The following is a 15,586-nucleotide window of genomic DNA, read 5'->3' on the forward strand; positions in this document are numbered from 1 at the left end:
ATATGCAAATAAATACACGGTGAAAATTACTGAAGTGTTTCTTGCAACTCTCAGGACTTCCTTGGAATTTAATATGTCTGAAATACTGTTCGGAGCAAATTAATATGTACAGTCTAGTGAACCTGAAAGAAGCAGTTCCTCTAAACAGTGCAGAGAAAATAATTCCTTTGATTATCCATATACTTCTCAATCAGGTAGATAAAGTGAGAAATTAAAGCCAAATTATTTGGCCTCTTTTATATAAGATTCATTAATACTTTAAGTTCCCATGATAGATTTCTTGGTGAGCCTTTCTCATTATCTTTTCTTCATGCTTATCCTTTATTCAGTTTTCAATCTGTGTGACAATACTTGCAGCTGAGGTAATTTGAATTAAATTTTCAAGCAGAATCTATTTAAATAAGTGTTTGTAAATTGCTATCATTCAGTTTTATTATCAGCAAGGTATTTTCTCTTTGTTCTATTTCTTTATCCACTAATTTAGTGAGTTTATCAAAAAGTAGTCAAATTTGTCTAGCATATCATATTCTTTATAAAGTTATCACAGACCCAGAAGATGCAATCTGCTATTAATTGACACCAGGAAATGGAAACACAAGCTTGTTGTTGGTTTTTCTTCACATTTTTTTTCTTTTACACTCCTAATCAGGACTGTTTAGAGACAGTTTCACCATGTCTGTTTTGCTTAAAGAGGTAGAGTCAAATAAGGCAAACCTCTTTTAACTCACAATTTTTGAAACTGAAGCGATTTATGAAGAGTGATATCCTTGTAGTGAAGTGATGTGCCTTACAGTGTCATTCATGTGGTATGTAAAATATTTCAGCCCAATTGAAGCCACACTTTATTGGAACTCAATGCGAAAACAAGGTCCTGCCATCTATCATTGTGTGCATGTTAACCTTTTAAATGAGTTTATCGCATTTTCCTGTATTTCATTTCATTTCCTTAAAAGAATCACTTTTTTAAATCAATTTTGGCATCCTCTTCCCCATATTTGTTTTAATTAAACTAAGAGAAGACATAAAATATAAATATAAATGAATAAAATGTTCTGAATACAACCATTAGTAAATCAAATCAATTTATATGAAAATAATTTTTTTTTCCATCACAGGCAATTTATTTTGTTCTATTCATGCACAGTTAATACAGAAAATACTTGGAAACATTTCCATATAATGTTTGACACAGAAATCATCAAATAGAAGTATACAATGTTGACAGGAGGCAGTACATTTATAATTTATAACCCCAAATGTATTTATAAATTAGAAATGGAAAGATCTACAAATGAAATTATGAAGGTTCACCAAAGTCATTTAATCTGTCAGTTTCTCATTCATTTTTATGTCTTAATAATATTCTATTGTATGAATAAGCCACATTTTATTTCTCTCCAGTATTTGATAGCTATTTGAGTTGTTTTAACTTTTTTACTATTAGCAACACACTGCTGTAAACCTTCATGTACATGTTTCATAGGTGCACATTTTCAGTAGTTTGAGGATATATTCCTAAGTGTAGAATTGTTGAGTAACAGAGTAACAATGTTTTGCATTTTGACCAACCACCAAACTTTTGCCAAAGTGACACACCATTTTACAATCTCACCAAATCCTTGTTTTTAAGGCTCTGGTTTTTGTACAAAAGCATTCAATCATTCTGTCAGACCAAACCAGGAAAAGTAAGCTATAGTTCAGAGCTGTTCTATTCCATTTACTATGCAAAGCCATTCTTGGCGTTTGCAACTCTCAGCCCTTTTGAGTATTCTTGCAGTGTTCACCTTTTCCTCCACCACTTTTTTTTTCTTCTTTTTTTCTGGTTTATTCCTATCTATTACAAATGTATAAAAAATCCTCCATCAACGCTGCTGATAGCAGCAGAACCTTGAGAAATATACATTTGGTTTGCCTCAGAAAAGGAACACATATTGTACTGTAAAGTTTATAAAATTGGCGCAAAACATTGTGATAATGTTACAATACCAGTTTTAAGAGTTCAGTGACTAATGGGGAGCCGATGGGATACATGCAGAACTGTGAAAGCGATCTCACTTAGCCAGCTGTACACGTAGACTGTAAATCTACATTCAGATCATTTCTGATCTAAGACTATCATCTCTGTTTATCTGTTGAGGTCAACCAGGAAACCCTAGAATATACCTTGATTTTTGCAAAAAACAAAATAGAGGGAGAGGTTTTTTCAGCATTTCAGTCCACGAGTAACAGTATCCTAACAGGCAAAGTGTTCTCTCACTGTCAACATAGAATGAACTGCTGCTGGAGGTCAACTTGGGCTTTAATTTGCATTAGCGCTTACATGCATAGTAGTCCAAGTTGTTGACCTCATGACTTTAAAAAGTAACTCTAAAAAAGTGAAATGGCCCTTCTTGGAAGACTAAAGAAAGACATCCAGCCATAGTTGTAAAAAGTCTCATCAAAACAATATACCCTTTTATGAATTACGCCCCAATTAAAAAAAAAAAAAGTAGCCCCAAATAAGAAGCAGCTCTGAAAAAGAAAATATAACTTAAGATATTTGAAAAAAACAAGGTGAATACAGGTTCAAAAATAATTAAAATACATTTTCTTAAGGCTACCTAGAATTAGGCTTTAAAGAATTCTACCATTTCAAGTTTACCACTAGTTACTAGATACCTATTTACAAACAAGATGTTCACCTTTTTTGTTCCTTTATCAGGAGAAAAATCTACCTTCAGATTATGAGGGTGGTGATGGGGAGGGACTAGAAAACAAGATTCAAACAATCCCATGTAAATATCACATTTTTCAAATGGAAGAACTCCAAACTGCACTAGAAGATCCAATCACTAAGACACTTTCCATTGAAATGATTTAAGTACAACTACATGGCACCAAGGTTTAGGCCTAATATAGGCCTGACAACCAAGTCCTTGTTTTCTGGAAGAAAGGCCTCAAAAGTCCCATTCAATTCCACATAACAATACTTCAAAGATCAATTAAGTTTTCCTTTCCTTAATATTTTTGTTTTTGACTTCTAATCTTAAAGACTAGATTAAAACTTAGCTCATTTCCCAGAAGGCATTGCTTCCCTTTGCTCTATGAAAGAGTCCACCAAGACCTCTTCCTCACAACCATCTAGCCCCCAGCCTCCAGCCTCTGCTTTCTCAACATCCTGAAAAAGTAATGTAGGTAAAATATGCTCATGAACATTAAAACTAGTTGTTAGAAAGACGTAACTAGCTTTATAATTTAAGTTTTAGAACATAAATACTTGCAGCTTAATCTGCACTGACAATGATTGTCGAAGCCTAGAATTCAACATTTACAAATTCTCATTCACACACACACAAACCACACTATTATCACACAACTTATGTCTTGAGAGAATCTTCTGCTTTTTAAATCTTTGGCCTCCCAGTCAATCCCAAGTTCAACCAACTTTTCTGAGTTCTGGTAGTTACCTGGACCACTGAGGCATTGCCACAAGACTTCTTCTCTTTTGAAACATCCTTTTTCTCTAGATATTAGGATAGCTACGCCAGCTTGTTTCTTCTGTGGTGTATGTTGGTGTGGGATTATCTATTGCTTGATTTTTCATGGATGTGTTTAGCTTCTTTGGGTTGAATTTTCCCTTCTAGTGCTTTCTGTAGGGCTGGGTTTGTAGACAGGTATTGATTAAATCTGGTTTTATCCTGGAATATTTTGTTTATTCCGCCTATGGTGATTAAGAGTTTTGCTGGGTATAATAGTCTGGGTTGGCATCCGTGGTCTCTTAGTGTCTGCATGAGATTTGTCCATGATCTTCTAGCTTTCATAGTCTCTATTGAGTAGTCTGGTGTTATTCTGATGGGTTTACCTTTATATGTTACTTGGTCTTTTTCCTTTGCGGCTCTTAATATTTTTTCTTTGTTCTGTGTGTTTAGTGTTTTGATTATTATGTGGCGAGGGGACTTTTTTTTTGGATCCAGCCTATTCGGTGTTCTGTAAGCTTCTTGTATCTTCATAGGTATTTCTTTCTTTAGGTTAGGAAAGTTTTCTTCTATGATTTTGTTGAATATATTTTCTGTGCCTTTGAGTTGGTATTCTTCTCCTTCTTCTATCCCTATTATTCTTAGGTTTGGTCTTTTCATGGTGTCCCAAATTTCCTGGACGTTTTGTGTTACAACTTTTTTGTCTTTAGTATTTTCTTTGACTGACGAATCTATTCTCTCTATCATGTCTTCAGTGTCAGAGATTCTCTGTTCCATCTCTTGCAATCGGTTGGTTATGCTTGTTTCTATAGTTCCTGTTCGTTTTGTCAGGATTTCTATTTCCAGCATTCCCTCAGCATGTGTTTTCTTTATTGTCTCAAATTCATTTTTCAGATCTTGGAATGTTTCTTTCATCTGTTTAATTGCTTTTTCTTGGCTTGATTTGATTTCTTCCCATTTTTTGTTCATTTTTTCTTCCATTTCTTTAAGGGAGTTTTTTATTTCCTCTTTAATGGAGTTTTTCATTTCCTCTTTAAGGGAAGTTCTTATTTCCTCTTTAATGGAGTTTTTCATTTCCTCTTTAAGGAAAGTTTTTATTTCCTCTTTAAGGTAGTTTTTCATTTCCTCTTTAAGGAAAGTTTTTATTTCCTCATTGAGGGAATGTTTTATTTCTTCTTTAAGGGCCTCTATCATCTTCTTAAAGTCATTTTTAGGGTTGATCTCTTCTGTTTCTTCTGTCATGGTATGTTTAGGTCTTGCAGGTGTAGAATCACTAGGTTCTGATGTTGCCATATAGGTCTTTATGTTGTTGCCTGTATTTTTGCACTGGTGTCTACTCATCTTTTCCTCTGTGCAGTGCAGGTGGTGTCTGTGTCTGAGAGTGCCTCTCTTGTTCTAATTTTTAGTCTTGGTTTAGTAGGGGTTCTTGGTTAAATTGGTGCTATTGGGCTGTTTCTTCAGGGACAGCTGATTTCAGTCGGTGAATTATATACTTATGATTCTGGTGATCTGGTTTAGTGGCTGGGTAGCGCCTTCTTCTGTGTTCCCAGGTCACGTTTTGTTCATTTGTCAACTCCTCAGGTGATCTTGTTTCCTCAGACTTCAAACTGTAGGCATTTGAATCCTCTCCCAGATGGGTTTCAGCTGAGCAGGGTAGTCTCACCAACACCTCCAAGTTGTTGGGTTTCACAGGATCAGCAGTTGGGCCCTGGGTTGTCCCCAAACGGAGTGCCCAGACTCGCCCTGGTTCTGACCCACGGAGATAACCTCTTCCCCAGGTGTTGGGGCTAGGGGCGTCCCAGTTCCAAGCTGCGTCCGCCCCTCTCCGTCCCGGGCCTGTCCACCCCTGTGGCCCGCCGCCACAGGCCCACCTGGGTCCACTTGTCTCCACCGCAGGGCCTGTATGTCCCTGTCAGCTGCCGCTGGGTCTGTCTGCCTCTGTGGGCGACCAACGGGCCTGTATGTCTCTGCAGGCTGCCACCGCGGGCCTACCTACCCCTGCCCGTCACTGCTGCCGGGCCCATCCACCTCTGCGAACTGCTGGTTGCCGCTGGGCCTGTATGTCCCTGTTGGCCGCTGCCACCGGGCCCATCCACCTTCGCGAGTCGCCGCCGCGGACCCACCTGCGTCCACCCGTTTCCACCCAGTGGCCTGTCTACTTCTGTGGGCCGCCGCGCCGCTGGGCCTGAATGTCTCTCTCTGTCAGCCGCCGCCGCCGGGCCTGTCCACCTCTATCTGCTTATCTCTGCCACAGGGCCTGTCCACCTCTGTGGGCCGCCGCTGGGCCTGAATGTCTCGGCGGCTACTGCCGGGCCTAAATGTCCCTGTCGGCTGCTGCCGCTGGACCCATCTACCTCCGTGGGCCGCTGCCACAGGCCTACCTGCGTCTGCTTGTCTCCACCGTCTTGAATCTATTCCCTCACCTTCGAAAATAAAATTTAATGGCTGATAAGGAAAGCCTGCGAAATTATAGTTCATTTATTGGTGAAATTATTAAGGCCACTCCACGTAGTTAAAAGGGAGATTTATTTATTGGGTAACTTACCAATGAAGGGATAAGTAGGTCGCAGAGTATGAGGAAGGTGTACCGCAGTCCAGCGGTGTTCTCTGGAGCTCTGCTCCGTCCACCTCCACCGTCCAGGGTCCTGGAACAGAGAGCGAGCTGGCACATCCCGATCTCGGGTTTCCAGGTGCCTCCCTTGGCCCTGCCTTGTAGGCGTGACAGTTATTGAAGCCTCAATGGGGGTTAAAACTTCCAGATTAAAGCTGGAATTGCTACCCACTATATCATTTCTCTGATTTTAGTCTATAAACATATTATTATTTAAGCCAATTTTGATATTTTACTTTCACATAGCCAAGAAAAATATATGAATGTGTATTCAAAATTATTTCATGAACCACATAAAACTTATATTATGCCCCATTTTTAGGGAAAGAATAATTCTTTGAAGAAAACTGCAAATAAACTTCTGTTGAATTTGATGACATCTTTATTAGTTACTAATCAATGTTAGTATCAGAAAAATCAACTTTATGTCCTTTATGTTGTTCACACATACTCACACATTTTAAATCATATCTTCATACCTGAATTGATATTGTAATTATCAGCATTTACAGAGAATCTGAGGAATCCCTTTTAAAAACATGGCATGGCAGAAAATGCTTCCCAAATTTCCCAGTCTCTTTCATCAAATTATTGCAAATGTGTACTGTCTGGAGATTGAAATGTGCTCTTTTTCCTCTGAAGTTGGAAAAAAAACTAGCTATTACTCTGAGAATCTCAACACAGTGAGAGACATCAGATCTATATCCCCACAGGTAAGACCCTCTGAGTGCAGCAGATGCACAGAGCAAATACAGCATCATGGAACACTGACTAACTTTGGCAGATTTGTATTCACTATGTGGTTATTGTAACTGCCCTGATGCAGGACATGTGTAACATTGATAACTGCTCACTTCCTGGTGCTGAGCTGCAAAATATAAGACACCATGGGATGTGTAGCATATAAGAAAGGTTAGTTTCATCAGTGATCTGTGAATGTAAAACTACTCTAAAAACACCATATTAAGTGGAAATAATCTATTTTGTTTTAGTTTTAAATGGTTATTTTCATGTTTATCTGTGAGTGACTTTTTGCATGGATGTTTATTGTAAGTATGTCTGGTACTTACAGGGTGTGAGAATAGAAGAAAGAATCCCCTGGATCTGTGGTTATAGGCAGTTGCAGGCCACTTGATAAGGGTACTCTGGTCCTCTGCAAAGGCAATAAGTGCTTTAACTATTGAGAAATCTCTACAATGTATTTATTTATTCTTTTTCTAGGGCATTTTTAAATGCCACTTGCTGAATCTAAGCATTAGTACCTGCTAGATAACTTTATATTCACCTTTTACTAATTTGACCTATAAATACATGCTTGCATGGATTCGTCTAATTATAAACACTAGATGAAGTCAGTGCTTAAAGCTTATTCTTTATCCACTTTCAAATAGTCAATACTTTTTTGTTTGTTCTGTTTACAAAGAAAAATAGGGACATCTAAGAATGTAATCCAATCTAAGTATGCTTTGTATGTAGCCCCTCCATTAGTAATGGGTGTAATGATACTTCACTACAAAACAAACAAAGTCATTTGCTAACTAATAAGATTTAACTTAATCTATTTCTGTCCCATGATTAGCTTTATACTGAAAGTTCACTCAAGTTCTTGAGAGTTGACATGTCAAAGAATCTGCCTTGAGACAGGAAGGGGGGAAAGTACTTGCTCACTGAGTATGTGATCCTGGATTAAAAATACAGCATTGAAAATATCACTGAAAATCTATAATGAACATAATTCTGTATATAAATATACACATATCATTTTAATGATACTTTCCCATGTGGGCATATAATGATCCATCCAAGAACCAAAGAACACTTTTAAAAAATCCCAATAGGAGACAGAAGAAGCCCTCTTTTAAGTTATTCACCAAGGCTATCCGGCATTCTCCCAACATATATAGCCTGCTGTTTTACCCTGAGTTGTCCCACAGCAGTGAAGGTAAACCTGAAGACATTCTAGCAGGCCCAAACATTTGCATACATGGCACTCACAAGCCTTACCCTTTCCCCTTTCTTCCCTGCTTGCCAAAAACTGTTAGATTACATTCTTAAAGATAGACACCAAGATTTATTGCCTTGTTTGGCCATTTCGTCCTCCTGAGGCTGATTATTTAGGTCCAGCTATCAAAGTATTGATGTCCAGCTATCAAAAGCTCAGTTTTGGCTGCCCTAATTAACCTGTCCAATAGAAATTAAATACCTCATCCTCATACAAGGTTTGCCCTTTTACCTTTATAAACTCATTTGCCTATGGACCACATATGTCTATTCTCTATCCAGAGGCAGTCCTTTGTCCCTCTAGGGCAATAACAGTTTCCCTTCCTTCTTTCTCATGTTCCTTTCCCTTTCTCCCTCATTCTTTATCTCCTTTGTCTTTTATTCCCTGCCCTCTGTCCCTCTGGGGAAAATAAATCTCTTTTGTGCTGAGAACTTGGTCATGGGGTGTTTTATGCTCTGAGATGCCTTTGAAAGTTCCTGTTGTTGAAGACATCATGCACTTCAGAAATATGACCCAGGGAGCTCTGGGGTAGCACTGACCTGAATGTCTCCTCCCTAAGGACAACTTTTCATGATATCAAAAGTCACCATGCAAGCTTCCAAAGGAGAGAGGCAAGCAATACTCCTATGTAGCTATGATGCCTATTAACCACAGCAATGACTAGAATGGTACAATAACTCTAAGGGTACCATAATGACACACATAACTTTGTGGTAGCCAACAGTTTTCTGGTTGAACTTAAGGCCTACTTAACGGGAAGGAAAACATACCTGGTACTGAAGATTCAGATAACTACTTAATGCTGGTGACGTCATGGATATTGGAGGAGAATTTGCAACCACTACTTTACTTAAACAGTATAATCCCCGTGTTGAGACAAAATTTTCCCAGGGAAGACACACCACAAATGTCCACTGACAGCAGACAGGGAACCCACAACAGACCAAAGTACAGATACCACCAATGTCCAATTTGGTCAGCCAGTGAGTTTCATTGTGGCTACTGACAGGAATGTGGATGAAGGGTTAAGTACAAGAACAGAAATGACTCAAAGACTGCTGCATCACTAAGTTCCACCCCACTATGGGTGACAGTTCATAAAGCTGGGAACCCAGAGCACACTGCCTGCGAGCAGCTCAATAGGTTGATAACCATGCTTTCCAGGTTCCTTAGTTGGTCACAATATCTTCCAGGCATTTAGAATTCTGTTTCTCCTAGGCAGCTGGTCAGCTCTCAGAGTCCTATTTGCAGCCCTTCACTTCTGAGAATCTTCTTAGACACTCAGCTTGCTTCCATCTGAGGAGGGCTCTCAGCTTTACTTGCTTCCTCTGGCAGGTGAATCTGGTCAGTTTCAGGGACTTCCTGGAACTATTTTGAGTTGTTTACCTTTCTACTTAATGAGCTTCCTGTAGGATGGAATGTTACAATATTTGAGGAAGTTTTAATCACAATCTAAATATTTGTCTTTATACACACAGTTAATTTTAGTCTTCATACCTCATCCAGGAACTTCAGTAAGCAACAGACAGAGACCACCAGAGAAAACAACAACAAACAGAAATGCAGAGTTGTAGAACGCAGTCTCAGTGGATACATTTACAAAACAACTATGGCACTTAAGACTCTGGGAACATTGTGGAAGAGTTGGCAGGAAGATTGTAAGAGCCATAGAATCAGGCAGTTTGCAGTGAGATTGTGTATCCTAGTAACAACAGAAGCTATATCCATAAAGTCTCACCAACATAATTGCCCAAATGTGACCTGAGCAAAGATAAGAATAGACATGCCAAAGTGGATGGGAAAAGCCCAGTATGTCTCAAACCTAAACAAAAAATTACAGGCAATGAAGGAATGCTGAGAGGGGGAGAATGAGTCTTCCTCATGGAAGAACACACAATTAGCTAACCAATACTAAATAATTAACCAGGAAAACACAAATCTAAGTAAAATTATCCAGACTCAGCATATATGTATGTAACAACAATTAATGAAATAGACATCATGAATCTGAAAAAGAGCAAGGAGGACTATATGGGAGGGTTTGGAGAAAGGAAATGGAAAGGGGAAAAGCTGTAATTATATTATAACCTCAAAAATTTTTAAGAAAATGAAAACTTCTCCCTGATTCCCAAGGTGACACAAACTGTGGTTTGAGTCTGAAAAGTGGCCCAACATACTATGTGTTACAGGACAGAGTCCCATAGTAAACTCTTGAGAATTGTTGTGAGCCATTAGGAGGTGGAATCTTCTGGAAATCCCTTACAGAATTTGGGCATGCCTTTCAACTGCATTATATAACTCTGTTTAGTTCTCCAATTGGCTCAAGATGTAAGTGATCACTCTGATACCTGCCTGTTATGATGTACAGTCATCTTTGGCTTTGACCAGAATGGAGGCCATGCTTTAGCCCTGCCTTGTACCTGCATAAACATGAGGAAAAGTAAACCCTTTCTTTGTAACCAATTTTCTTCCTATGCTTCATAATAATAATAAAGCTCTTACTGTCTCTTTAGTTTTACACATGGAGAATATGGGTCTCTTTTCAGTTTTCTATGTGGTCATTTTAAATACACAAAGCAAACACGAAAAGCTTTATTCCCTTGACGGGGTTAACTTTCTACAGGTCTAATTTTAAGCAATCTTGTAAGCTGTGATTTTAGGAATGTTTGACTTTTGCTAAGTGTGGCATTTCTGGTTTTTGTTTGTTTGTTTATTTGCTTTTTTTTTTTTAAATGAAAAGGCTCACATGACCCACAAAAGAAAATGTAAGTGCAATCTGTTCTTTAGTTTGTGTGAAGACTAGGGCTGAGGAGGCCACACATTGAAAACAGATTGTTACCTCTGTCATATTTAGCAGTTATTTTCTAGTAGAAATATATTTCTAGTACTGTCTGCATAGTTAGACACTTTTGTGATTCTTATGCATTCCCAGGACACTTGATAGGTCATTAAATTTTATATATGTAGTTAATTTACAGTATTTGCACTAAACAACAAAAACTTATCAGGAAAAAGCATTGCACAGCCCATTAATGTTGCTGTGTATTCAATATATAATATCTATATATTTGGCACAACATGATGAGTAAGGTTAAGAAGTTGTCTCAGTCACTAAATCAATGCAAAGGATTTAAATGTAAAAAGATTCATATTTTCATTGGTCGCTTTACATTTACTGGAATTACCATTACAATGTTATCTTATGTTATGTACTTCCTATGTTACAGAAATTGAAGCCAGTGTGCAAAAGGTATTACTTATATTATCAGCAGTTCCCTGAGACTTTTGCATTCATCTGAATATAATTCTCACCCACCATGAGAATTTTTCCACACCCATAAATATTTGCTCACAATACATATGGATTTGATTTGACCTTAAGTTTTATTTTGAGAATGTGGTATTTCATTTAGAATTGTTTGGAAGTTTGCATATCTGTGTACCACTTTCCAAAACATGTACAACTAAATCCATCCAAATATTTATAATACTGTCAATGTGATTGCAAAGTACAAGTAAGAAAATATAACCTTCCATTTAATGCTATACAACTTCTTGATCCTATCAGATGACAGTAAGAAATAATTAGATACAATCCAGGACCTACGTATGACATGCAGTACAGGTGACAAAATGGTTCTATAGAATGACTGAGTCTCTGGGCTCACGACAAAAAAAAAAAAAAAAAGAAAAAGAAAACTATGTCATGTCTATAGCATGTATCGTATCAACTTCCTGGTTTTGATAATGTACTGCTAATTTGTAAAGTGTACCATGAGAGTTAATAGTATGCAGAATTTAAATTTAACCAGATTTGTAATTAACCAATAATTTATTATTTTCTCAAAAGAAAAAGTTGAAAACAAAATAAAACAAAAATGGAAATCTCTGAGCTGTACATCAATTGAATAATATGGTGTGGGAGATCAGACACTGGGATTGAACACTAACGGAGATAAATAACTATACTTAGCTTCTTCCTGTTGTATTTATGACTAAAATGTTCATATTCCCGCTTTAATTTTCCCAGACTTGTCATTTTTATTCTTTATACAATTCAAGTGTAGTTTTCTAACTAACTTGATTTAAATCACAAAAGTTTTCTAAGACTATTTCTGTAAAAGAACTAATTGTGACCTACAGAGAAATCAATAGAAAGAATCAGGCTGTCTTATTCACATGGGGGTAAATTAGGTAGAGGTTCACTATAATGTTTCATGAGATCTGATCATGTGAAATTAATTATTTTTTTGAATTTTATATTTACCTGTTTCCACATCTACATTGTCTACTATTACAAGATCTACAGATTGAGCATTTTTAAGTAAGCCTGGAAATGCTACACTGATATGACATAATAAATTCTATAAAATTACACTTTTCATAAAATTTTATCAAAATATTGCCTTAGTGTTGTGTTTCAGTATATTTACATAAACATGCCCTGATCTAATCCAGACACACTTCATCCCTCTGTCTCCTCCTCTCAACCTCTAGCAATCATTGTTTCATATTCAAGTCTACTTTTATTTTTAACTTAAATATAGAAGAGAGATCATGGATTGTGATTTCTGCATCTCACTTATTTTGCTTAAAATCCTTGAGTTGAGTCCATTTTGTTACAGATGAAAGAACTGTACTCATTTGTGGATACTCCTGTGTATGTAGCTGTATTTTCCTTATTTACCCTTTCCATCTCAGCTGACCCCACACTTTCAGCACTGTGGACACTGCCATAGTAAACAGTGTGTGCAGTGATCTCTTTCCTGCACAGATTTTAGTTGGGCTGGAAAGGAAGCTGGATCACACAGTAGGTCCATCTTTAGGGTTTATTTGCTTGTTTTGAGGAACCTCCATTTTTTCACTCATAACAATGCTACCCATGTTACAATCACTGAGTACTTTTGATCAATACATATGTACATCCTTCTTATATATAAAACTGGCTTAAGGAAGTCTGTGATTTCTGGCTTACAGTTGTGATACACATTGATTCAAAAATTATTCATATTTTGTGCAAATGTTTGCCTTAAGTTTTTCTTGGAATAATTTCCACCCCTCTCTCCTTCACCGTTTTCTTTCATTTTTTTTCTTTTTTTTTTGAGAGTGTTTATGGACATGTGTGTATACATGTGTATGTACATTTGTATGTATATGTACATATTGTGTGTTTGCACATGAGTGTGAATGTGTACATGTACACATATGTATGTGTACCCGTGTGTTTGTTTACACACGACAATGAGTTCCATTGTGCATGTTGGAACTCAGGGGACAAATGTCTGGAGCCAGTTATCTCCTCTCACATTATGGAAGCATGGGTTCCCTTGTTTCTCACAAGCTGTGTACTATAGATGAACAGGACTGAAGCTTCCTGAATATTTGCCCATCTCTGCCGTGTAGCTCACTCTTGGAGTGCTAAAATTACAGATGCCTGTCATCACATCTGGCTTTTTTCCTTGGGTTCTGTTGATCAAACTCAGGATGCCAGGGCTACACAGTAGCCACATTTAATGTGCCTTCTTGCCTGCCTCATCCTTCCTTTCTTTCTTCTTTTTCTCCTACTTTTCTAATCTGTTTTTCATCCTTTTCTTCTTTTTTTCTATAAGGAATTATTTTTAATTACTTATCTTGCTATTTCTTCTATGTCTGCCACAAGTACTGTTGCTACTGCTGTGACTTTAATTTAGCTTATTAGAGTAAGTTGTAGTCCCTGCTGTTATAATTTGAGCAATCATCGTTATTCTTTATTCATAACAATTCTTTTTTATTATTGTTATTGTATGTGTTTGAATATTTTCCTGCATGTATATATATTATGTATTTGCACTGTTTGTGTGCCTGGAGCCCAAAGGGTTCAGAAGAAGGTATCTGATGCCCTGGAACAAGCCTTAGAGATGGTTGTGAGTGATTATGTGGCTCCTGGCTCCTCTGCAAGACAAGAAAGTGCTCTGAACCACTGAGCCATCCATCTCTCCCTATGCAAGATTTGTCATATTTCCTAAACTTATTGTTTCAGAATGTCTTAGGTATGAGACTCAAGGAGAACACTGATGGATTACTAGGGTAAGAAATTTACTAGAAGTGTTAATAATGTCATCATGGGCTCACAGACAGAAAGATAAGAATGTGGTGAAGACTATGAACTTCAGATTCTACTGCTAGGCAGATAGCAAGAGGAGGCAGGTTCTGAAGAGAATCAGGCTCACATAGCCAAATTGAGATTCATGGCAGTAGGCTTTTAGTATGGTCATGGCTAATTTTTGTGAGCTAGGGAGAGGAGGCATGGCTATTGAAGCAGGATAATTTGAACAGCATGGTCTAGAGTCCATCGCATTTCATATAAAATTGTTGTATTTTAGGGAATCTCAACATTTCTTGCCTCCATTACTTCAATAGATTGTTACATTGTTGTTGTTTTAGTTTCAAGATGGAGAATATGAAGCACATAAGCATTATAATTATCTTCTGGACCAAAAAGCTACCAGCATCAAGATGAACTGTGATATAAGTTAGAACTTGTAAATATAACTGCCATGCTCTTACCTTTGTATGGATGAATGATTTTCTAAGAATTCCTTCTATGTTTCCCACATGTCTCATTCCTAGGCTGTCTGTGGTGGTATTGTGTTCCCCAAAATATTGTGTACTCTAACAAATTTATCTGGGGTCAGAGAACAGACAGCCACTAGATACAAAGGCTAGAAAATGGTGGCACTCACACCTTTAATCCTAGCATTCCAGAGATAGAAATCCCTCTGGATCTCTGTGAGTTCAAGGCCACATTGGAAATAGCCAAGCATGGTGACACGCCTTTAATCCCAGAAAGCCAGCCTTTAATCCCAGGGAGTGGTGGTAGAAAGCAAAAAGATATATAAGGCGTGAGGACCAGAAACTAGAGGCATTTGGCTGGTTAAGCTTTTGGCTGGTTAAGCATTTGGCTGGTTAAGCTTCAGGTTTTCCAGCAGCAGTTCAGCTGAGAGCCATTGGGATGAGGACACAGAAGCATCCAGTCTGGGGAGACAAGACCAGCTGAGGATCTGGCAAGGTGAGATAGCTGTGGCTTGTTCTGTCTCTCTGATCTACCAGCATGGACCCCAATAACTCGCCTCAGGTTTGATTTTATTAATAAGAACTTTTAAGATTCATGCTACATCTGGCCCCCAACGTTCGTGTTACGAATTCATGAAAAAGCTGTTTGCCTGTGGCCTTGTGAGCCCCAGCTCAGGCCCAAGCTACACTCAGCCGATTATGGTGGCGCACACCCGTAGGATTTGCTGAAGGAGACAGAGGCAGTAGGATCCCGAGTTTGAGGCCGGCCTAGGAGGCTTGGGAGAAGCTTTGGCCCGGACGGAGCCACAAACAGTGGTGGGACCATGGAAGCAGTGGCTACTGCTCCACGTTGCCAGCTCCTTCTCATCATGTTGGTGACTGCGGTGATGCTGCTACCTGGGACAAAGGGTTTACCGCTGCTGGTTCAGAGAAGAATTGCCAGGACCATCGTGTTACAAGAAAGCA

This window comes from Peromyscus leucopus, chromosome 5 (assembly GCF_004664715.2).
Source record: "Peromyscus leucopus breed LL Stock chromosome 5, UCI_PerLeu_2.1, whole genome shotgun sequence".
NCBI classification, from domain to species: domain Eukaryota; kingdom Metazoa; phylum Chordata; class Mammalia; order Rodentia; family Cricetidae; genus Peromyscus; species Peromyscus leucopus.